At 38.8% G+C, this 23,718-nt stretch overlaps 1 non-coding gene across 1 annotated transcript; it reads left to right on the top strand.

Moving 5' to 3' along the window:
* The first annotated feature begins 8,645 nt into the window (after window positions 1-8,645).
* On the top strand, window positions 8,646-8,749 carry LOC139184749 (U6 spliceosomal RNA). Its single transcript, XR_011568302.1, has one exon. It is a non-coding gene; the product is annotated as a U6 spliceosomal RNA (small nuclear RNA).
* Window positions 8,750-23,718: the final 14,969 nt, after the last annotated feature.

The following is a 23,718-nucleotide window of genomic DNA, read 5'->3' on the forward strand; positions in this document are numbered from 1 at the left end:
TCACCCCACTCTACCCTTACCTCCACTAAATTCTCACTACACACGCACAAAAATGTAACCGCGTATGAATGTGGATGTTAAGTAAATAGTAACATTTAGCAGTGTATACATGTAACCAAATCTCTATGCTGTACACCCAAAACTAATACAATGTTATAGGTCAATTATATCTCAATTTTACAAAATGAAAGTTTGTGTAATAAAAAATACATTGAGTTAAAATGTGTTGTTGTTATTACAGTGTTAGTCACTCAGTCGTGACCAACTCTTTGTGACCCAATGGACTGTAGCCCCCAGGCTTCTCTGTCCATGGAATTCTCCAGGCAAGAATACTGGAGTGGGTAGCCATTCCCTTCTCTAGGGGATCTTGCCAAGCCAGGGATTGAACCCAGGCCTCCTGCATTGCAGGCAGATTCTTTACTATCTGAGCCACCAGGGAAGCTCTAAAATATATTATGTATCAATAAAAATAGAAAAGAAAGCTCTTTAGCACTGAGTGTTAGGGTAGTCACTAGATTGTTGAAGAAAATTCCACTCTGTTCCCTTCTCACGTTGTCTTGCACACACCTCATGTGCAGTAAACATTTTTTGAATGAGTGAGTGAAGGCATGATTGTCACCGTATAAAATCTGTACTTTTTCAGATAATAAAAATAAATCTGTTTTCTGTCAAAATCCCAAAGTTATAAAATATATTGTCTACATTGCAAAGATAATTACAAAGAAATGTTTACAAATTTGTTGGTAAGTTATTATAATTATTGAATTATCTGAAATGCTCTTTGCATATCTATTTAAATCTATTTTTAAACATGAATTATTCCACAGCAAAAACAACGAGTACATAGAGAACAGTGCATTACTGTAGTGTGTGTGCACATGTGTGCATACACCCATTTTGCCAATATATGTTTAAAATAAGCATAGAATAAATGACTGGAAAATTTTAACAGTGGTATCTGTTTGGAGGATTACAAGTAATTTTTTATTATCTTTGCTTTTATCGTTTTCTACAATGACGAACATTGCTTTCAAAATAGGAAAAAAATGTTACTGACATTACACGGAATATAGGCATCTTGGTTCTAGCTGTTTCTCAGCAGAGGACAAGCCACAGTATGCTTCCTAAGAACTTATAGCTTCTAAGTTTTGACAGCTGTGTAACACCTGGAGCAGCTATATATAACCTGAATGAACCTCTTTAAAGAAATTGGTGTGGAAGTTGTTATTAATATAAGAAAGAGAACAAAAAGGCAGCCAGGAAAAACTTAATTGGCATCATGAAATGGTTTCTGCAGAGTTATTTGCTAAGCCAGGATCTTTCATTGAACATGAGGTCAAAGTCATTAAATCAAAACCAGGAAAGAATATGGACTGCAGTGGAGTATTTGTCTAACTGCTAAATCATATCCTTGCTTCTATTATTAACTTGTAGAATAGCCTTCGGAAAATTTATACAACTTGATTTCTCATTTATGAAATAGAGAGAATAATCTCTAATTAGAGTTCTGCTGCAGTTTCCCATGTGGCCGTCACAAAACTAAACTGTATTTCTACCTCAAAAGATCCACAGTGGGGCACACACCCAGGTCCACATAAATTGACCACTGTTTATTTCTTCCTTAAACCCTTTCATGAGCCATATCATAGATCACAAAACTCTACACTAAAGAAAAAGTTATTGCATGCAAATAAGTTAGAAAGGGAATTTAGATTATTTAGAAGTCTACAATCTGTGATTAATCTGATCATTTGATACAGAACAGTTAAGCGAAAAGTTAACTCTGGAGGTTAACTCTTGCTGTATGTACATCCTCATTTCTCTAAGTTAATAAAGTCATTCAGCTATATGAATCCACTTCACTTTGCAAGCCCTTTCTTTCAGAGAAAGTCATGTGTTCTAGAAAAGTATTCTAGATAATACGTTAATTGTAATCAATGTATAGACACGCACATATGCACATATATGGTGATGGTTAATTTTTTTTAAGAAGGATCTTTTTCTTGGTTGCATCAGGTCTTAGTTACAGCATGTAGGATCTTAGTTGCAGCATATGCGCTCTAGTTCCCTGACCAAACTTTGAACCTAGGCCCCCTGCATTGGGAATCGTAGCCACTGGACCACCAAGAAGTCCTTTGTGATGGTTCTCTTTATGTGTCAACTTGAGTAGGTCACAAGAGGCCCAGATATTTGGTCAAACATGATTCTGAGTGTGTATATGGTAGTGTTTCTGGGTGAGATTAACATTTGAATCAGTAGACTTAGTAAAGCATTTTCCCTTCCTTAACGTGGGTGGAACTCATCCAATCAGTTGAAGGCCTGAATAGAACAAAAAGGCCTACTAACCTGCAAGCAAGAAAGAATTCTTCCTGCTTCTTTCAAACTGAGACATTAACTTTTTTCCCTTCCTCCAAACTTGAACTGAAACATCTGCTATTCCTGAGTCTAAGGCTTACAACTTTTGGACTGGACTAAAGGTCCATCTAGTCAAGGCTATGGTTTTTCCAGTGGATGTGAGAGTTGGACTGTGAAGAAAGCTGAGCGCCAAAGAATTGATGCTTTTGAACTGTGGTGTTGGAGAAGACTCTTGAGAGTCCCTTGGACTGCAAGGAGATCCAACCAGTCCATTCTAAAGGAGATCAGTCCTGGGTGTTCTTTGGAAGGACTAATGCTAAAGCTGAAACTCCAGTACTTTGGCCACCTGATGCAAAGAGTTGACTCACTGGAAAAGACTCTGATGCTGGGAGGGATTGGGGGCAGGAGGAGAAGGGGACGACAGAGGATGAGATGGCTGGATGGCATCACCAACTCTATGGACATGAGTTTGAGTGAACTCCGGGAGATGGTGATGGACAGGGAGGCCTGGCGTGCTGCCCCTGTCATGGGGTTGCAAAGAGTTGGACACAACTGAGCGACTGAACTGAATGAACTGAACGGAAGCCATCTTCAGTACTGGTTCTTAGACTTTGGGATTTAAGTGAAAACTAAGCCACTGGCTCTCCTGAGTCTCTAGCTTTCTAACTCACTCTGCAGACCTTAGGACTTGCCAGGCTCCATCATTGTTTGAGCCAATTTCTGTGTGTGTTTTTCTATCTATTGATATAGATCTCTCCATACATGGGTGGGGGGGGGGTAGAATACTGAATAATACAGTGTGAAAGATTTGTGTACAGAAACTATAAAAGGCTGCTGAAAAAAATTAATGAGGCACCAGTCAGTGCAAAGACCTCTTATGTTCATGGATTGGAAGACACTATTGTCCATACTATCTAAGGTGATCTACACATTTAATGTGAGCCCTATCAAAATCTAAATGATGTTTTTGCAGAAGTAGAAAAATCCATCCTAAAATTCATATGAAATTTTAACTGGCTCTGAATAACCAAAACAAGTTTGAAAAAGAAAAATAAAGTTGGAGATCTTACATTTCCTGATTTCAAAATTTATTACAGGGATACAGTAGTCAGAACAGTATGGTTCTATCATAAAGACAGACTCATAAACCAAAGGAATAGAAAACAGTCCAGAAACAAATTGCCATATATGAAATCAAATAATTTTTGATAAGAATGTCAAGATTATTCAATTGGGGAAAGGACAGGATTTTTAACAAAGGGTTTTGGGAAAATGGGATATACATATGCCAGAAAAATAGTTGAACTTTTACCTTACACCATATACAAAAAATAACTCAGAATGAGTTAAAGATCTAAATGTAAAACCTAAAACTATACAACTCTTAGAAGAAAATATGAAAGGAAAGATTCATGACATTGACTTTGGCAATGGTTTCATGAATATGACACCAAAAGCATAAACTAGGAAAAAATTAATGAATTTGACTTCATCAAAATAAAAACCTTTTGTACATCAAAAGACACTGTCAATAGAATGAAACAAAAACCAGTCCATGGAGAGGGAGAAGATATTGGCAAATCATTTATCTGGTAAGGGATTGATACCCACAATATGTAAAAAACTCCTACAATTCAACAATAGCAACAACAACAAAGCCCTATTGAAAAATAGGCAAAAGATCTGAATAAGCATTTCTCCAAAGAAAATATACAGATTGCCAATAAGCTTCTGAAAAGATTCTCGGTATCTCTAACCATAGGGGAATAGAAATCTAAATCACAGTGAGATATTAATTTGCACCCGTCAAGATAACTATTGCTTCCTAATGAGTCAGTGGGTAAAGAATCTGCCTGCAATTTAGGAGATGCAGGAGATGTGGGTTCAGTCTCTGGGTTGGGAAGATCCCCTGGAGGAGGAAATGGCAACCCACTCCAGTATTCTTGCCAGGATAATTCCATGGACAGAGGAGTCTGGCAGGCTATAGTTCAAAGGGTCACAAAGAGTTGGACACAACTGAGCAACTGAGCACAAGATAACTATTATCAAAAAAAAAAAAAAACAGAAAATAACAGGTGTTGATGAGGATGTCATGAAATTGGAATACTTATTGCTACTGCTGAAAGTGTAAAACAATACAATCCTTATGGAAAATAGTTTGGTTGTTACTCAAAATATAAAAATAGATTTACCATGTTATCCAGCAATTCCATTTCCAGGTATATACTCAGAAGAATTCAAAGCGGGGACTTGAACAGACATTTACATAAACAGATTGTACATTTATACTTACAGAAGCATTTTTCACAATAGCCAAAAGGTGGAAGAAACCCAAGTATCCATCAGTGGGTTAATGGGTAAACAAACATGGTGTTCATACACAATAGAATATGACTCAACCCTTAGAAAATAATGAAATGTTTACACATGCTACAACATGGATGAACCATGAAAGCATTATGTTAAGTGAAATAAGCCACTTACAAAAACACAAGTACTTTATAATTACTCTTATGTGAGATACCTAGAGTTGTCAAATCTGAAGAAATAGAAAGTAGAATGGTGATTACCAGTGCCCAGGGGCAGTAGGGGCTTCCCTGGTGGCTCAGATGGTAAAGCTTCCGCCTGCAATGCGGGAGACCTGGGTTTGATCCCTGGGTTGGGAAGATCCCCTGGAAAAGGAAATGGCAATCTATTCCAGTATTCTTGCCTGGAAAATTCCATGGACAGAGGAGCCTTGTAGGCTCAGTCCATGGGGTCACAAAGAGTCGGACACGACTGAGTGACTTCACTTCACTTCTTCAGGGGGAGTAGAGAATAGGACATTATTTATCTATCCTATTCATGTGCTCAGTCATGTCTGACTCTTTGCACAACTTGATGGCACTGAACTGAATATTTTAAAATGTCTAAAATGTTAAATTTTGTGATTTGTATATTAGTCCACAATAAAAAATAATCTTGAGAAAAGTGCAAAAGTTTTATTGGGGGAAATATTTGTGAGAGAAAGGAAGGGGACTAGAGAGATCTGAGAGACCCATCAGACCAGGAAGCAATTACTTCTCTAAGGAAGGAATGGAGAAATGGAAGGAAGACATAGCAGAAGCACCCTAGACTTCAATTCAGTTTAAAGAAATTTTGACAAGTTCATTGGCCAGTGTCCATCATCACAAGTCCTCATTTTCTCCAAGAAATGGACATAGGGGTTATTGGCCATCTAAGGAAGCAGCCCTAGGAAACGTCAGTGGATTTGAGCACACAGCCACGGGAGCCTTTGACCAATGACACTCTGTAGTGAGAAATCAGCAAAAAACATACTCTCATGACCACCCAAAGGCTTTGCAAGGTCTGCTCACATCATCACTCTTGACCCCTCTGCCTGCTTCCCCTTACGTCTTGTGTTCCAGCCACACTGGTCTTGCCAGTCCTTGGTGACACTGAGCGTGTTCCTACTGTAGAACCTCTGTGCATGTTACTGTGGCTGAACGTTCTCCTGGGTTTCGATGTGGTTTGCCTCCTCACTTCCTTCACGTTTTTACCCAAATACCGTTTTCCCAATTAAGCCTGCTCTGGCCACACTATCTAAAATTTTAATACTCCTTCACTGACTCTCATACACATACTTTCTATCTCTCTTATCTGCTATTTTTTTCTTACCATTTGTCAGTTTAAGACATAATATACTCATTTATTTATATTATTAGTTTCCTATCTCTCTTATTAGAGTGCAAATTTCACATCAACGGGAGGTCTGACTTGATTGGTTATTGTTGTTTATTCAGCAAGTAGAATAGTACAGAGAATATATTAAGCATTCAATAAATATCTACTGAATAAAACATTGAACACACAGAAGAAAAAAAGATTGAAAATACTAATACTTCTATTGCTGATGTGCAGATGAGTCACTACAAGAAATCCAGAGGGACATCTTCTTGGCAACATTTTGTTCACAGTTAGTCCAAATTCCCATGCGTACCTGGAAGGAAGAGACTTCATGAAAAATCTATAATTCAAACTTTTCTCAAGTTCAGAAAGATTTTTCATGACAAAAACCAAAAGCTTTTAAAGATGAAACTACGACAAAAGGGTCATCATCAAAGGGCACCCAAACCAACATGAAGTGACTCCTTTTGATTAAGAATGGGATAATTTGTGCATCTAAAAATTTACTGAAAGCAATTGATTTAAACACATTGAATTTTTTTAAAACTCATAGTTCTTAATGATATAAAGAAAGAAAAGGAAAATTAAAACAACATCAAAAACAAAAACCTGACCCTTGAGGCACAAGTAGGAAAGTTAAGGCATGGACTTCTTAACCCAAACACTGGCAAATAAAATACACGGATTCAACATTTATCCTAATTTCAGGATAACCAAATTGCTTTAGTTGATAAGGAAACATCCTTCTCTTCAAAAAATATCAAGTCAATGAATGAGGAAATATAATAATTTTTAAATCATCATTTTGCAACCCCTCATGAAATGTTTGATTCAGCCGAACATCATCATGGGAGTGATTAGAGGAGAACTTGATGGGGAACTTACAAATAAGATATCAAGTTATCACCCATTGAAATAAGTAATCAATCTTAGCATCAGTAAAAGTTGAACAAGCAGACCTGCTGTGATGTAATACAAAACACACAGCATCGCCTATGAAGTATTCTGGCCTAGAAGGCAAAAGCTGAACCTAATCCAGCTCTAGAACTAACGTCCATTTACAGGAATCATGAGAGACAGAGGATACATGACAGGGCACCGCTAGGAAAAGCAGACAAACCCAGAGGGGACATCCTACACGACAACTGACCCAACCTTTGAAACAAGTAAATATCATGGGGGAAAGTGGTGGGAGATTGTTCCGGATATTTTTTAAACACTGAACAACTAAATCTCTGCTGACTTATTTTTTGAGTCCTCATTTGGATGAGTCAAATGTAAAAATATTTTTGAGACAATTGAAGACATCTGATGATGGTTTGGGTATCAGAAGGCACCGAATAATTATTTATTATGCTATATATGAATAATGTCATTGTAGTTATGTAAAAAAAAAATCTGTATTTGTAGGTTCATTGAACTATGGAAGAAAGAATGACCATTATACATATTTAAGTACATTTAGAACACTTTAGGAGAAGAGGAAAGTAGATTAAGCCAATGGGGCAAAAACACAATAATTATTTAAAATACATAATGGATATAATGTATGTGGCTTATCATCCTCTCCATTTTGCATGTTTGAAAATTTTCATAAAATAATTAAAGACAATGGTTTACTCTAATTCTCAGGAATCAGAGTTTACCATAAGTTACAGTTAAATCTTCCACTTAACCAACTTATGCTACAACATCCCACAATATTTTTTTTATTTTTATTTTTATTCTTATTATTTTTTTCCTTTCACCACACCCCAAGGCATGTGGAATCTTAGTTCCCCAACCAGGGAAAGCACAGACTCTTAACCAGTGGAATGCCTGAGAAGTCCAACATCCCACAATATTAATTCATTTAAGAAAAAATATAGCTTTACAATATTTAACCTTGAAACAAGTATTTGGGAGGTATGATAACCACTGAAGCCAAAAGAGAAGGGACAACAGAGGATGAGATGGTTCAATAGCGTCAACTACTCAGTGGACGTGAATTTTAGCAAACTCTGGGAGATAGTGAAGGACAGAGGAGCCTGGCGTGGTGCAGTCCATGGGGTCACAAAAAGTCGGATACAACTGAGTTACTAAACAACAACAACAACATGATATCCATTAATTCAACCTAAATTTTACTTAAACCATATTATGAATCAACCATAGTTCTTGATGCTGGGAATATAACAATGAACAAGTCCCTTTTCTCTTGGAACTTACATACTAGTAAGAGTGAGAGAGACAAATAAATAAAAATACTAACCACATAGTAATAAGTATGTTCCTTAAAGAAGATAAAGTAAAGGAAGAAGAGAGAGAAACAGGACAGCAGAAGTGGAGGATACTTGAGATAAGGTGAACAGGAAAAAAATTTCTAAAGGGGCAATATGAGTGCATGCTCAGTCATGTCCAACTCTTTGCAATCCCATGGGCTACTGTAGCCTGTCAGGTTCCTCTGTCCATGGAATTCTCCAGGCAAGAATACTGGAGTGAGTAGCCATTCCCTTCTCCAGGGGATCTTTCTGACCCAGGTATTGAACCAGGTCTACAGCATTGCGGGCAGACTCTTTGCTATCTGAGCCACCAGGGAAGCCCAGAGAGGTGACACTTGAACTTAAATCAAAATGGTGTTAAGAGTGCTCGCTTTGGCAGCACGTATACTAAAATTGGAAAGATACAGAGATTAGCAGGGCCCCTGCACCAGGATAACACACAAAGTCATGAAGCGTTTCATATGTTTTTATACAGAGTGAAGTGAGTGAGAAAGAGAAAGAGAAATAGCGTATTCTAACACATATATACGGAATCTAGAAAAATGGTACTGAGGAATTTATTTACAGGCAGCAATGGAGAAACAGACATAGAGAATAGAATTATGGACATGGGGAGAGGGGTGGAGAGGGTGAGATGTATGGAAAGAGTAACATGGAAACTTACATTACCATGTGTAAAAGAGATCGCCAACGGGAATTTGCTGTATGGCTCAGGAAACTCAAACAGGGGCTCTGCATCAATCTTAGAGGGAGGGAAGTTCAGAAGGGAGGGGATATATGCACACCTATGGCTGATTCATATTGAGGTTTGACAGGAAACAACAAAATTCTGTAAAGCAATTATCCTTCAATAAAAAATAAAAAGAAATGTGTTAGGAGCATAGCATATGAAGATCTAGGCAATGAAGCTGGCTGGGGTGGGGGAAGAGTTAAGTGTAAAATCTTTGAATTGTAAAAGAACTAGATGTATAAGAAGGACACTATAATTAAAAAGGAGGAAGTATGGGCAAGAGGATTAGGGAACAAATCTTGTAAGCCATGGTAAGGAATTTAGATTTTATTCTAAATATGGTGACAAACCATTGAACAATATGAAGCAGAAAAATGACATAATTAGATTTCATATTTTAAAATAGATAACCTTGATAGATTTTTAATTTGTGCATCTGAGTTAATAGCAAGATTGGTCTAAAACTTTCTTTTCTCATTTTATCCTTGAATGGTTTTGGTGTCAAAGCTATATTAGTATAATAAAATAAAGTAGAGAACATTCCTTCATGTTTATTCTCTAGAACATTTTATAGAAGACTAGAATTATCTGCTCTTTAAATAATTTATAAATATTGCCTATAAAACTATCTGATCCAGATATTACTTTATGCACAGATTTGTGTTCAACTTATTTAGTATCTAAATATCTCTTTATGTTTCCCAGTTGCTTAGTTGAATTTGGTAAGTTCTACTCTTCTAAGAGAAGAAGGGAAATGGCAACCCACTCCAGTATTCTTGCCTGGGAAATCCCATGGACGGAGGAGCCTGGCAGGCTATAGTCCATGGGGTCACAAAGAGTCAGAAATGACTGAGTGAGCGATAGCATAGCATTCTTCTAAGAACATACATTTTTTCCATTTTAAAATATATTTATGTAGCCTTACATTTCTAAAATGGAGTAAAAGGGACTAGATTTACCTCCCAACTGAAATAACTGTTAATTGTTGGAAAAAAAGATAAAACAAAATTTTGAGTACATCTAGACATCAGGCAACAAAGAAGAGTGAGCCCTGAGAGATGAAAAGACGAATAAGATGAACACTGTAACTGACTAGTTTATGCCCTGAAAACACTTCCAGGCTGCAGCATCAGGTGGGGGACCCCAAATAGACCATGGAAGACTCCCAGAAATTAGAAGGCAGAGAATAGGGTCCAAGGTGGCTAGAATTCACAGGCAGAGTACCAGAAAGGAGGAGCAGTCACAGAGGAACCCAACAGAATAAAAATCAGCATAAACCTGTGAGACAGTTACTCCAGGCTGAGAACAGGAGTTGGACTAAAGGAAGAGCACACTGAGCAGACTTGAGGCTCAAAATAGTGCTTGTTCCTAAGAGCCAGTCAGGAAAATCTCATAATTCATTGCACTTTAAGTACAGCACTCAGAAGAATCTTGCTTCCATGGTGGAAAATAACTAGCTCCAGATTAAACACCATGCTGGTCCTACCTAATAAATCTTAACAAGAACCAAAGAATCAAACTGTGTCTGTGTAACTTGACTGTATACCAAAATAAAGCCCAAGAATTTTTATAGGAATACAAATCTATCCAGCATGAAATGAAGTAAAATTCATGACGTTAAGTTTCCTGTTAAAATTTCTTAAGGAGGCAAAGAAACAGGAAAATATGACCCATGTAGAGAAGGAAAATATATCAACTAAACCAACACAGAATTGATACAGATGTTAGAATTAGTAGACAAGGACTGAACAGTTATATAATAATTTTTCATATGTTCAAAAAATTAGAAGAAAAAATATATACACTAAGTAGAGATGCAACTGAAAGTGAAAATTGCTCAGTCATGTCCAACTCTTTGCAATCCCATGGACTATACAGTGTGCATGGAATTCTCCAGGCCAGAATACTGGGGTGGGTAGCCTTTCCCTTCTCCAGGGGATCTTCCCAACCCAGGGATCAAACCCAGGTCTCCGACATTGCAGGCAGATTCTTTACCAGCTAAGACACAAGAGAAGCCCAAGAATACTGGAGTGGGTAGCCTATCCCTTCTCCAGTGGATCTTCCCAACCCAGGAATAGAAACCAGGGTCTCCTGCATTGCAGGAGGATTCTTCACCAACTGAGCTATGAGAGAAGCAAGTAGAGATGCAGAAGACCAAAAACAAACAAACAAAAAAAACAATGATCTAAATCAATGGAGCCATAAACTGGTATTTAGCAAAGATCAATAAAACTGATAAACTTCAAATCCAGTGATTTTAATCTGTGGGTATTTTGCTCTCTGAGGGAAACTTGGCAATGTCTGGAGATACTACACAAAAAAAGCTCTGGGAAACCAGTGTCTGAATTAGAAATATTAAGATTCTGATGGTGTGGACTTCCCTGGTAGTCCAGTGGCTAAATCTCCATTCTTCCAGTGCAGGAGTCCAGGTTCAATCCTTGGTCAGGGAACTAGATCTCACATGCTGCTACTGAAGATCCTGTGTGCCACAACTAAGACCCAGTGCAACCAAACATATTTAAAAAAAATTTTTTTTTTTCAAGATTCTGATGGAGGGTGATAGCAGGTTCTCAGGAGAAATAGGGTGGAGGATTGAAGTTTTGAGCCCTATCCCCAAACACACTATATGGGCAAGTGGTCTTCAGACATTTTGGAATGGACTCTGTGAAAGAATTTTTAAAAGCTACATATCCCCTTGTTCATTTCTAAGTTTATATCTAAATTTAAATACTTGCAAAAGATATAATTTCTGGTTTACTGTAAATTTTGATATTTTAAACCATTACATCATTCTTAAACATATCTGGTGGACTCCAAATACCCTAAATATTTGATGCCCGGAACTGTGATGTTGGAGAAGACTCTTGAGAGTCCCTTGGACTGCAAGGAGATCCAACCAGTCCATTGTGAAGGAGATCAGCCCTGGGATTTCTTTGGAAGGAATGATGCTGAAGCTCAAACTCCAGTACTTTGGCCACCTCATGCGAAGAGTTGACTCATTGGAAAAGACTCTGATGCTTGGAGGGATTGGGGGCAGGAGGAGAAAGGGACGACAGAGGATGAGATGGCTGGATGGCATCACCGACTCGATGGATGTGAGTCTGAGTGAACTCCGGGAGTTGGTGATGGACAGGGAGGCCTGGCGTGCTGCAATTCATGGGGTCGCAAAGAGTCAGACACAGCTGAGCAACAGAACTGAACTGAACATCCATTTAAAAATATATGAACAAGTTCTTTTTTTAGCAGAAAGAAAAAAAAAAAAAAAGAAGAAGGGGTAATAAAACTATTTGAGACTTCCCAGGTGGCACAGTGATAAAGAATCCGCCTGCCAATGCAGGAGACATAAGAGACCTGGGTTGGGAAGATCCCCTGGAGAAGGAAATGGCAATCCACTCCAGTATTCTTGCCTGGGAAATCTCAGGGACAAAGGAGCCTGGTGGGCTACAGTCCATGGGATTGCAAAGGGTTGGACACAACTGAGTGACTGAACACTGCACAGAACAATGTTGTCCTACCTCATGGGTTTTTTTAACTACAAATCTGTTCTCTTATGTCTGTGAGTCTGTTTCTGTTTCATAGATAAACTCATTTGTATCATATTTTAGATTCCATATATAAGTAATACCATGGTATTTGTCTTTCTCTGTCTAACTTACTTCACTTTGTATGATAATCTCTAGATCCATCCATGTTGCCACAAATGGCATTATTTCATTCTTTTTATGCTGAGAAGTATTCCATTGTGGATGTGTGTGTGTGTATATATATAATATATATATGTTTATAAATAAAAAATAAATTAAATTTTATATTTAAATTATAAATCTATATATATATATATTAAAATTATATTTGTATACCACATCTGCTTTATCTATTCATCTGTCAGTGGACATTTAGGTTGTTTCCATGTCTTGGCTATATAATTGTGTTCTAAATAGGAGGAAAACAGAGAGAACGGATGCACAAAATAATTTTAATCACATTGGTACTGGTAGTATTGCTGTTCTAACCTGGGACTATTATGTAGTTAGATGGGATAAAGTAAGTACTCATGTGATAGTCTAATTCTGGCATCTTCAATATCCTTGAAAATTATTCCTAGTATGGAAGAAAAGATTTCAGATTTAAGACAGAAAAGGTTAAGGAAATACTTTGTAGAACTGAATTTGAATTGAAAGTATTAATTTGACCTCGTGAGGATTTTTTTAATGAGCTTCCTAGGTGGCTCAGTGGTAAAGAATCTGCCTGCGATGCAGGAGACACAGGAGATATGAGTTTGACACCTGGTTGAGAAGGTCCGCTGGAGGAAGAAATGGCAACTGACTCCGGTATTCTTGCCTGGAAAACCCCATGGACAGAAGAGCCTGGCAGGCTACCATCCGTGGGGTCGAAAAGAGTCAGACACGACTGAGTGCACACACGTGAGAGTTTTTTCATGTATGTTAATGTCTGTCTGTCCACTTGAAAATGCGTAGTAACAGTGACCTACCCCCGGATATGATTGTGAAATATCACTTTCAACTTTAAAGAAATCAAAGCTTCTTAAAGAAATAGCTAATTCTAGACTTGGGCAAGAAATATATAAAACAAGCCTAGTGCATCTCATCATGGCAGGTAAAATACCAAAGACCACAAGAATATTACCAAAAGGACACAGGAGTAGCGTGAAGATGGACAAGATGATAAAAAGACTAAAATATTACCAATGACCCATAAATAAGAAAGTTTATCTCTCTGAAAAAAAAAATACACTAGTTTAGGAAAGACTTTGAAAACCAATTTATATATTCTTCAATGTGCCAGCCTGTTTTCTAGAATTCTAAGGTAATTATTTTCACCCTAATGTGCAGTTTAAATACATGGGTTCATAACGATTCTTTAGGCATTTGGCTATCTTTGAAGGACAGTAGAGAGTCAATTCCTTATTTTTAATACTGGTTTTTCCAAAAGAAAAAAATTAGGCATTTCTCATCACTTGTTTATAGAAGCTGTACTGGATATTAGTCTTGAGTGCATCTCCATGAGTATTTTAATAAATCCCTCTGTCCTTTGCATTTCATATAATTTCTTAATATTTGTTTATTTGACTGCACTGAGTCTTAAGTTGCCACATGTGGGATCTATAGTTGTGGCATATGAACTCTTAGTTGCAGCATGTGGGATCTAGTTCCCCAACCAGGGATGGAACCCAGGCCCCTTGCATTGAGAGCTCAGAGTCTTAGCCACTAGATCACCAGTGAAGTCCCTGCATTTCCTATAAATAGGCGCTGGGAACTACAGACTTGATCATATTCAGGCTTGAAATCGTGAGTCAGATTACTTCATAATAGGAAACTCTATGTAGACAAAGATCCAGTTTCTTCAACAGATACAATGCACAAGTAATTATGATGACAGAGGGGCAATCTTTCCATTAAAAGAGGCTTAAGTGACTTTTTTTTAGAAAACAGACAAAAATAAGCTTTGTTGTTGTGTATATAGTGTATATATAGTTGTGTATATAGTGTATATATTTATATATATAGTGTGTATATATATATATATATATATATATATGTATGTGTATATACATACGGTGGTGGTAGTTTAGTCACTCAGTCGTGTCTGACTCTTGCGACCCCATGGAATGTAGCCTGTCAGGTTCCTCTGTGCATGGGATTCTCCAGGCAAGAACACTGGAGTGAGTTGCCATTTCCTTCTCCAATGTATATATATAAATCACTGCTGCTGCTGCTGCTAAGTCGCGTCAGTCGTGTCCAACTCTGTGCGACCCCATAGACGGCAGCCCACCAGCCTCCCCCGTCCCTGGGATTCTCCAGGCAAGAACACTGGAGTGGGTTGCCATTTCCTTCTCCAATGCATGAAAGTGAAAAGTGAAAGTGAAGTCCCTCAGTCGTGTCTGACTCTTCTCGACCCCATGGACTGCAGCCCACCAGGCTCCTCCATCCATGGGACTTTCCAGGCAAGAGTACTGGAGTGGGGTGCCATCGCCTTCTCCAATATAAATCACTATAAAACTATAAATCAAAGCAAGGAAATGATTGTTATATTACCTGTTTACAGGTAAGCCTCTGTCTTCCCTCTAGAAAAATGGGGCATGTGGTGGGTTCTGGGTGGTTCGTCAAGTTTTATCCCTTGATATGGGTGGTAGTTGCAAGTGTTCACTTTATAATAACTCTGTATTTTACATAATTGTTTGATATTATATGTGTATCTGTGCCATATATTTTTATGTAGACCATTTTAAAAGTCTTTACTGAATTTTTGCAATATTGCTTCTGTTTCATTTTTTGTTTTTTTTTTTGTCAGTGAGGCATGTGGTATCTTAGCTCCCCTGACCAGAGATTGAACCCACACCCCCTGCATTGGAAGGGAAAGTCTCAACCACTGGACCACCAGGGAAATCCCTATGCTATATTTTAAAATTAGAAAAATTTTTAAAAGAAGTCAAGATAGTGATTAATTTTGGAGAGGAGGATTTAAAGAGCATGAAGGTTTTGAGGACATAGTGGCATTCTTGTTTTGGGTCTAAGTGGTGGTTATTTGGGTTTGCATAAAAATGTGTCAAAATAAACATCCATGATTTCTTCACTCTTCCGTATATATATTTTACTTAACTAGATATTTTTTAAAGATGTTTTTAAAAATAAAAGGAAAAAAGCACAAGAGAGACTCTCTTAGCCACCGCTTAATTTACTCTTCATTTTTTATGTTAGGAAATGTTGCCTTTTGGTCTAATCTGTGTCATGGGAGAAATACATAATTTCATACTCGATTTAGAAGGAGTCCAGATGCTGTTACATTATTTAGTTGGCGCTGTGTGGAAGTGTGGCTTAAAGAGAGACTTTTAGTGCCAGAAATTTCTTTGCAATATATCATATTAAACACTGATGATTTGTGTTTTAAATTTTGGCTAATGCTTTTTGTAACATTTGAATTCTTCTTGTAAACTGTGAGAGTTATCTGCAGGGAATCTAGCCTTTCCTGTCTCTCATTTCCTTCACTTGGATAGATAACATCACATATATAGAGAGAGGACCCTGTTATTTCCAAATCCATAGATTCATCGGGGCTGGGAAATGTCAAATCAGCACCTGAATAAATAAAACACGAGCCCATTAGTGCAAGCTTATGTGACCTGTCAGCATCATTAGGCTTTGCTGAGCACAAGCAGCCAGCTGGTAGAAGGCCTTCAATAATGATGGCATCTCTCGAGAGAGCCCAGCAAATCCAGGCTTTGCTTTTTGAATAAGCATTCTCATGTTTGCTTTCCAGGCAAGGGCCTCGCTTCACTTTCAGGTTGCTGTAATTCAAGCCCTGCCTTCCTCAGAGTCTTTCCACCCTGCTGTGAATGGATGCACCCAGCTAGATTCCACAGTGGAACTCAAATCCACAGACCTAACACACATAATGACCCCACAGTCTCAGAAGCTTCACCAGGTCTTATCCCTAGTATTAGTATTCTCAAAGATAATCTCTGCCAGGACCCCTTTGTTTGAGAAGATCAGCTCATCAACTTGACCGTACAAGTTCAGGTTGTGAATATTAATGTTCAAGAATGTAAAATTCAAAAACAAACAAAAATTTAAGAAAAAATAGGTAAAAAAATGCAAAGTTTACAAGCATAGACTTAGACCCAGGCTGTCCAGATTCAAATCCCAGCCTTACCTCTTACTAGCTATGTAACTCAGAACAAGTTACTAAACTATTCTGGGCCTCAGTTTATTCATCTGTGAATGGGGACCATGTCACCATCTATCACACAGATGAGACCTAAATGGTATTATTACATATAAAGCACTCAGAACTATGTTTAGAGCAAGCACCCTGTTATTATTATTATCATCAGCTGTGTGAGCTTTGCACAAGTACCTTAACCTCTCTGTGCTTTAGGATCCTTATCTATAAAACAGAAATAATAAAAAATAATATGTATCATATAGGGTTATTACAAGTGTTGAATCAGTTAATTCATGTACAGTATGTAGTAAATTGCTTAGAGCATAGCAAATACTCAATGAATAATAACTATAATTACTTGATCTTTGCTATTTTGGTATGTATACAAATGCAGATAGGAAGCTGGACTGGTATACTTTATGAAACATGCTCACCAATCTCAAGAAAAGAATTATTGATTAGTTAATTTATCTTTTATATTCCTCAGATTATGAATAAAACATATTTCTATAATAATACAATTGTAAAATAAATAAAATTTTCATACTCTAACCATTCAATAATAGGCATTTTATATAGTATAGTCCCTTTCTATTCCTTTTCTTTTTTTTTCTTCTGTGCAATATATTAAACAAACACTGAGGAGAATGAAAGAAACTCTTAATAGCCTTTGAATTCATTTTTTCAGTTGTCATGTTTTTATTTTTATTTTTTTCTTCCAGTTTTATTGCAATATAATTAAATTTTATAATAATTAAAGAACAAGAAGTTCTACTATTATGTTTTTAATTTTGTTGCTTAAATGTCACCCATGTTTCTGAAGCAACTAGTCTGTGACCACCAACAAAAGCTTTGTGGAAGCGTGCCTGCATTTGTGTGTGTGTGTTAGCCACAGGAACATGCTGAGTTCTGTGTGGTGTAGGAGAGAGGTTTCATGTGTGAGCGTGGCTGAGACTGACAAGCATCCCTCGTCTATGTCTTTCCAAACAGGCCTCCTGAGTTCTAGCTGAAGACATAGCTACCCAGACGACGTCTCCATTTCCTGGTCTCTTGCAGCCAGGCGTGTCTGTCCACATGGAAAGTTCTAACAGATGAAACTGGAGAAAGATGGTAAGTGCTATCTCCTAGCACAGATGGTTAAGCCTCCAGCACACTCTGGAAAAGACTGCATCGGCCAGAGGTCCTGGGTTTTGACGTTGATGCAATGGCCTGTAGACTTCCATCTGTCTCGCTCAAAAGGGGCCAACTGTACCCTGCACCAGCAGGAAGCAAATTCTAAAGGTGACACAGACTTGAAGTGCCAGACTCTCTAGTGTCAAATTCATTACAAAACTAGGGGTCAGAGGGAACAATGGACAGGAGAGTTCTCAGAGAGTAGAACCAGAGTTTGGCCTAAAAGTCACTCCTTCACCAGGGCAAGTAGACTTCACACCTGGCCTTGCAGGAATTGATCAATACTATAGACCATTAGCTGCTGTGTTTCCAATTGAAAAAAAAATTTTTTTTAATTTTATTCATAGGGCTTCAGTGGTTGTGGCTCTCAGGCTCTAGAGCACAGGCTTAATAGTTGTGGCTCACAGGCTTAGTTGTTCCGTGGAACGTGGGTTTCTCCCAGACCAAGGATTGAACCCGTGTCTCCTGCACTGGCAGGTGGATTCTTTACCACTGAACCACCAGGAAACCCCTTCCAATTTTTTTTCTTTTCCAAATAGGAATTTTTTATTGCCATTGTCCTTATCCTGGGCTTCCCAGGTGCCGCTAGTGGTAAAGAGCCCACCTGCCAGTGCAGGGGACATAAGAAAGGCAGGTTCAATCCCTGAGTTGGGAAGATCCCCTGGAGGAGGGCATGGCCACCCACTCCAGTATTCTTGCCTGGAGAATCCCATGGACAGAGGAGCCAAAGGGGCTACAGTCCCTGGGGTCGCAAAAAGTCGGACACGACTGAAGTGGCGTAGCACACGTGCACATCCTCATCCTAGCCTAGCATCTCATGCTGCATCTCTAAGAGGCAACACAGACAATGTGGGTTTTGTTTTGTAGGTGTTGGGAAAGGCTGTCTCACACATGCAGTTTTGGGGCCCCCGCTCTGCTGCCTCAGAATGGGCCTGGGGCCTGAAACACTTCCTACCGAGAGATAAAGAGCCCACACAACCTGTGCCAAGCTCTGTGTGGGAATATCTTTCCTTGTTTCTGGCTCAATGAGTCCTTTTGTCTCTGCTTAAAGCATGTGTGTCAGATGGCAGCTGCCCAATCCCATTACTATATATGTCCTCTGCAGGAAAGAGACAAGGTTCCTTCAACTGGGGTACCAGAAGGGTGAGCATAGGTCAATTGCCCTGTGTCACTCCCCAGAGCAAGCCACTGGCCAGGGGTATGAGGCACACAATTAAAGGTAATCTTAGACTTCCCTGGTGGCTCAGACAGTAAAGCGTCTGCCTACAATGCGGGAGACCCGGGTTCAATCCCTGGGTTGGGAAGATCTCCTGGAGAATGAAATGGCAACCCACTCCAGTATTCTTGCCTGGAAAATCCCATGGATGGTGGAACCTGGTAGGCTACAGCCCATGGGGTCACAAAGAGTCGGACATGACTGAGCGACTTCACTTTCACTTTCACTTTAGACTTCCCTGGTAGTCCAGTGACTAAGACTCTGAGCTCCACTGCAGGAGGCGAGTGTTTGATTCCTGGCCCAAGAACTAAGGTTCCACATTCCTTGTGACATAACCCCCCCAAAAAACTAATCTAACTCTACCTCATCTCTATGTAATTAAAGCTTTGTTTCATCCAGTGCTATCTTCCTTGGCCACTCTGATACAAGATGCAACGGGAAGAATTTTGGACTTCTGAATAGTTGCATAGTGCTAATCTTTGCTGTGCTCCATGTAGGTGGAGTCCTCCCCTGGGGTTGACAACTAGTACAAGCTGCAGAATGGGAGAAAATATTTACAATACACAGCTAACAAAGGAATTGTATCAGAATATATAAAGAACTTACAACTCAATCATAAAAAGACAAACAACCCCATTTAAAAAAAGACTTTAACAGACACTTCATAAAAGTAGATATTCAAATGACTGATCAACACATGAAAATATGCTCAACATCATCAGTCATCAGAGAAAAGCGAACTAAAACCGCAGGGAGGGACTTCCTTGGCAGTCCAGTGGTCAGGATTCTGTGCTTCCAATGCAGGAGGCACACACAGGGTTTGATCTCTGGTCAGGTAACTAAGATCCCACATGTGGCACAGCCAAAAAATTTTTAAATAAAACCACAATGAAATAGACCCATATACACATTATCATGTCTAAAAATTTAAAAGATTAACCATACCAAGTGTCAGCGATAATACATAGCAACTAGAACTCTAGCATTCTAGGTGAGAATGTAAAATGGTACAACAACTTTGGAAATATTTTTGGCAGTTTCTTAAAAAGTAAATATGACTCAGCTTCAGGAGTATGAAATTAACTATAGACAATATGCATGCTTCATTTACAAAAAGAGCGGGTTGGCCAGATTTGGCCAATGGGCCATTGTTTGCTGCTATAATCTAGAACATCACTTTGTGCCAAGGAGAAAGGAAATGCCCAAAGAATGAGGGAAACTTATCTCATTGACCCAGTTTGGGACAATCTGAACATTAAAATTAAAAGGGATTAAGGGATTGGTGGCTCAGACGGTAAAGTGTCTGCCTACAATTCGGGAGACCTGGGTTCAATCCCTGGGTCAGGAAGATCTCCTGGAGAAGGAATTGGCAACCCACTCCAGTATTCTTGCCTGGAAAATCCCATGGACGGAGGAACCTGGTTAGGCTACAGTCCATGGGGTCGCAAAGAGTCGGACACGACTGAGCAACTTCATTCACTCACTCAAGAGATTATAATACATGAATTAAATAGAAATCATGAGACATACATACATAAGAAAGACATGTACATATATATGTACATGCACAGAGGAGCCTTGTGGGCTGCAGTCCACGGGGTCACAAAGAATCAGACATGACTGAGCAACTGAGTAATATAATGCATTAAGAAGAACACAGAATCACTTTTGTGATGTCCCTGGAAATATTATATAATCTGAATGTGCTGTGTGCTGTGCTTGGTCACTCAGTTGTGTCCAGCTCTTTGAGACTGCATGGACTGTAGCCTACCAGGCTCCTCTGTCCATGGGGATTCTCCAGGCAAGAATACTGGAGTGGGTAACCATGCTCTCCTCAATCTGAATGTAATCATAAGCAAACAGTAGACAAACCAAAACCAAAGGACGTCTACAAAGTAAGTTGTCTATACTTTTCAAAATTGTCAAGGCCAGAAAAGCCAACGGAAGACTGAAGAATGGTTCCAGATGAAAGAGACTAAAACAACCAAAAGCAACATGATTTTTGGACTAGATCCTGAACCTCTACGGACATCATGGGACAATCAGTGTGATCTGAATGAGATCTGTGAATGTTAATTTCCTGATTGATGGTTGCCCTGTGGTTATACAGGAGTCCGTCTTTGTTTTTAGGAAACAGTAAGAGGTAAAGGGCATCGTGTCTGTAATTTATTCTCTAATGACGTAGAAAAAAAGATTATTACTGTTCTGTTTATTACGCTGAGTAGCTAATTACCCCTAAATTTAGTGGCAGAGAACAACCAGATACTACATTCATGAATTCTATGGGTCAGGAATTCAGTACATACCATGGGAGGCTTGTCTCTGCCCTGTGATATCTGGGATCCTTGGATGGAAGATGTGAAGCCTAAGGGCTCAGCCATCACTCTCTTGTCTGGTGGTTGACGCTGGTTGTCAGCTAAGCTGTTGCCGCTGATGATTAAGAATTACTGCTGCTGCTACTGCTGCTGCTACTGCTGCTGCTAAGTCGCTTCAGTCGTGTCCAACTCTGTGCGACCCCATAGATGGCAGCCCACCAGACTTCCCCACCCCTGGGATTCTCCAGGCAAGAACACTGGAGTGGGTTGCCATTTCCTTCTCTAATGCATGAAAGTGAAAAGTGAAAGTGAAGTCGCTCAGTCCTCCCCAACTCTTAACGACCCCATGGACTGCAGCCTACCAGGCTCCTCTGTCCATGGATTTTCCAGGAAAAGAGTACTGGAGTGGGGTGCCATCACCTTCTCCATGTAAGAATTACTAACAGATACCAAAACTACATTGTGTGCATCCTCAGTCACATCTGACTCTTTTCGATCCTATGGACTATAGCCCTCCAGGCTCCTCTGTCCATGGGATTCTCCAGGCAAAAATACTGGAGTGGGTTGCCATGCCCTCCTCCAGGGGATCTTCCCCACCCAGGGATTGAACCCATGTCTCTTATGTCTCCTTCATTGACAAGCATGTTCTTTACCACCTGGGAAGCCCTATAAGGGAGCTTCATTTCTTATTTAATTAACATTATTTTTGGATATTTGAGAAGGTGCTAACAAATACTGAAAAAATCACTTCAGATGATGACTGTAGCCATGAAATTAAAAGACGCTTGCTCCTTGGAAGAAAAGCTATGACAGACCTCAACAGCATATTAAAAAACAGACATTACTTTGCCACCAAAGGCCTGTATAGTCAAAGCTATGGTTTTTCCAGTCCAATACTTTGGCCACCTGATGTGAAGAACTGACTCATTAGTAAAGACCCTGATGCTGGGTAAGATTGAAGGCAGGAGAAAGGGATGACAGAGGATGAGATGGTTGGATGGCATCACTGATTCAATGGACATGAGTTTGAGCAAGCTCAGGGAGGTGGTGAAGGACAAGGAAGCCTGGCATACTGCAGTCCAAGGGGTTGCAACTGAGTGACTCAACAAAAACAAATACTGAAAGTATAAATGAATATGTCATCAAGGTTCTGCTCAAGCCTGAACTGTGACAGATGTAGAATTCAGACTGGAGGATTCAGGGTCTCTGGCAGAAGTGGGTCATGTCAGAGTCTAAGGAGTCTCTTAGGATACTCTCACCCTAGGGAAAAAAGAGAGGTGTGTTAGAGTTTGGGTCTCTGATACCTCTATCATCATATGGAAGGAATGCCTTAAAGTATCTGAGTCCTAAAATAGTGAATGTAGTGGGCAAAGATGGAAACATCTGTTTGTTTATTAAATAAACAGAAGCAGATTCTCAAGTGTATATATGTTAAATAAGAAAAAGAGAGTCGTGAATTCCCTTCTGGTCCAGTGGTTAAGACTCCACGCTTTCACTGCTGAGGGCACAGGTTCAGGGAACTAAGATCCCACATTCTGTAAGCTGTGTGGCATGGCCAAAAAAAATAAAATAAAGCAAGAGCAGGACATTTTTGAAATTAAAAAGAACATTGAATTGCATTACTAAATTTACAACATATTATTGAAATAACAGAAATTAAAATATTTTTGTGTTGAGACATAAATAAATAAATAGAACAGAATAGAAAGTCCAGACACTAACCAAAATATATGTGGGAATTTAGTATATGATAAAGGTAAATCTCATATCAACACATGGTATTCAGACAACTGAGGAGAGATTTTGGAAAGAGGAAAGTTGTACAAAAAGCTCACACTTAAAAAGAAAACTAAATCAATATAAGGAATAAAGTGTGAAAAATTAAAAAGAAGAAAAGCTCCCACTATATACCAGGTTAAATTTCAAGTGGATCAAAATTTACATGTAAAAAAATATCAAATCATTAAAAGAAAATATGGGTGAATTCTTTTATAGTTGTAAATATAGTTTACAACTATAAATGTATTCACCCTTTGCCTCAGCACTTCCACTTGTAGAAATTTATCCTACAGATATAGCTACACTCTTTTAAGGGGCCTCGCCACATGGCTCGTAGGATCTTATTTCCCTGATAAGATTGAATCTGGGCCCCAGCAGTGAAAGCGCCAAGTACCATTCACTAGACTGCCCTGGAATTCCCTACACTCTTATGAAATGACATATGTACCGGATTATTCTTTGCCAGATTGTTTTATTTTTTACAACGACAGTAGTATTTCATTCTTTTTTACAATTTTATTATTTTATTTATTTATTTTT

Source organism: Bos indicus, chromosome 8 (assembly GCF_029378745.1).
Source record: "Bos indicus isolate NIAB-ARS_2022 breed Sahiwal x Tharparkar chromosome 8, NIAB-ARS_B.indTharparkar_mat_pri_1.0, whole genome shotgun sequence".
NCBI classification, from domain to species: Eukaryota; Metazoa; Chordata; class Mammalia; order Artiodactyla; family Bovidae; genus Bos; species Bos indicus.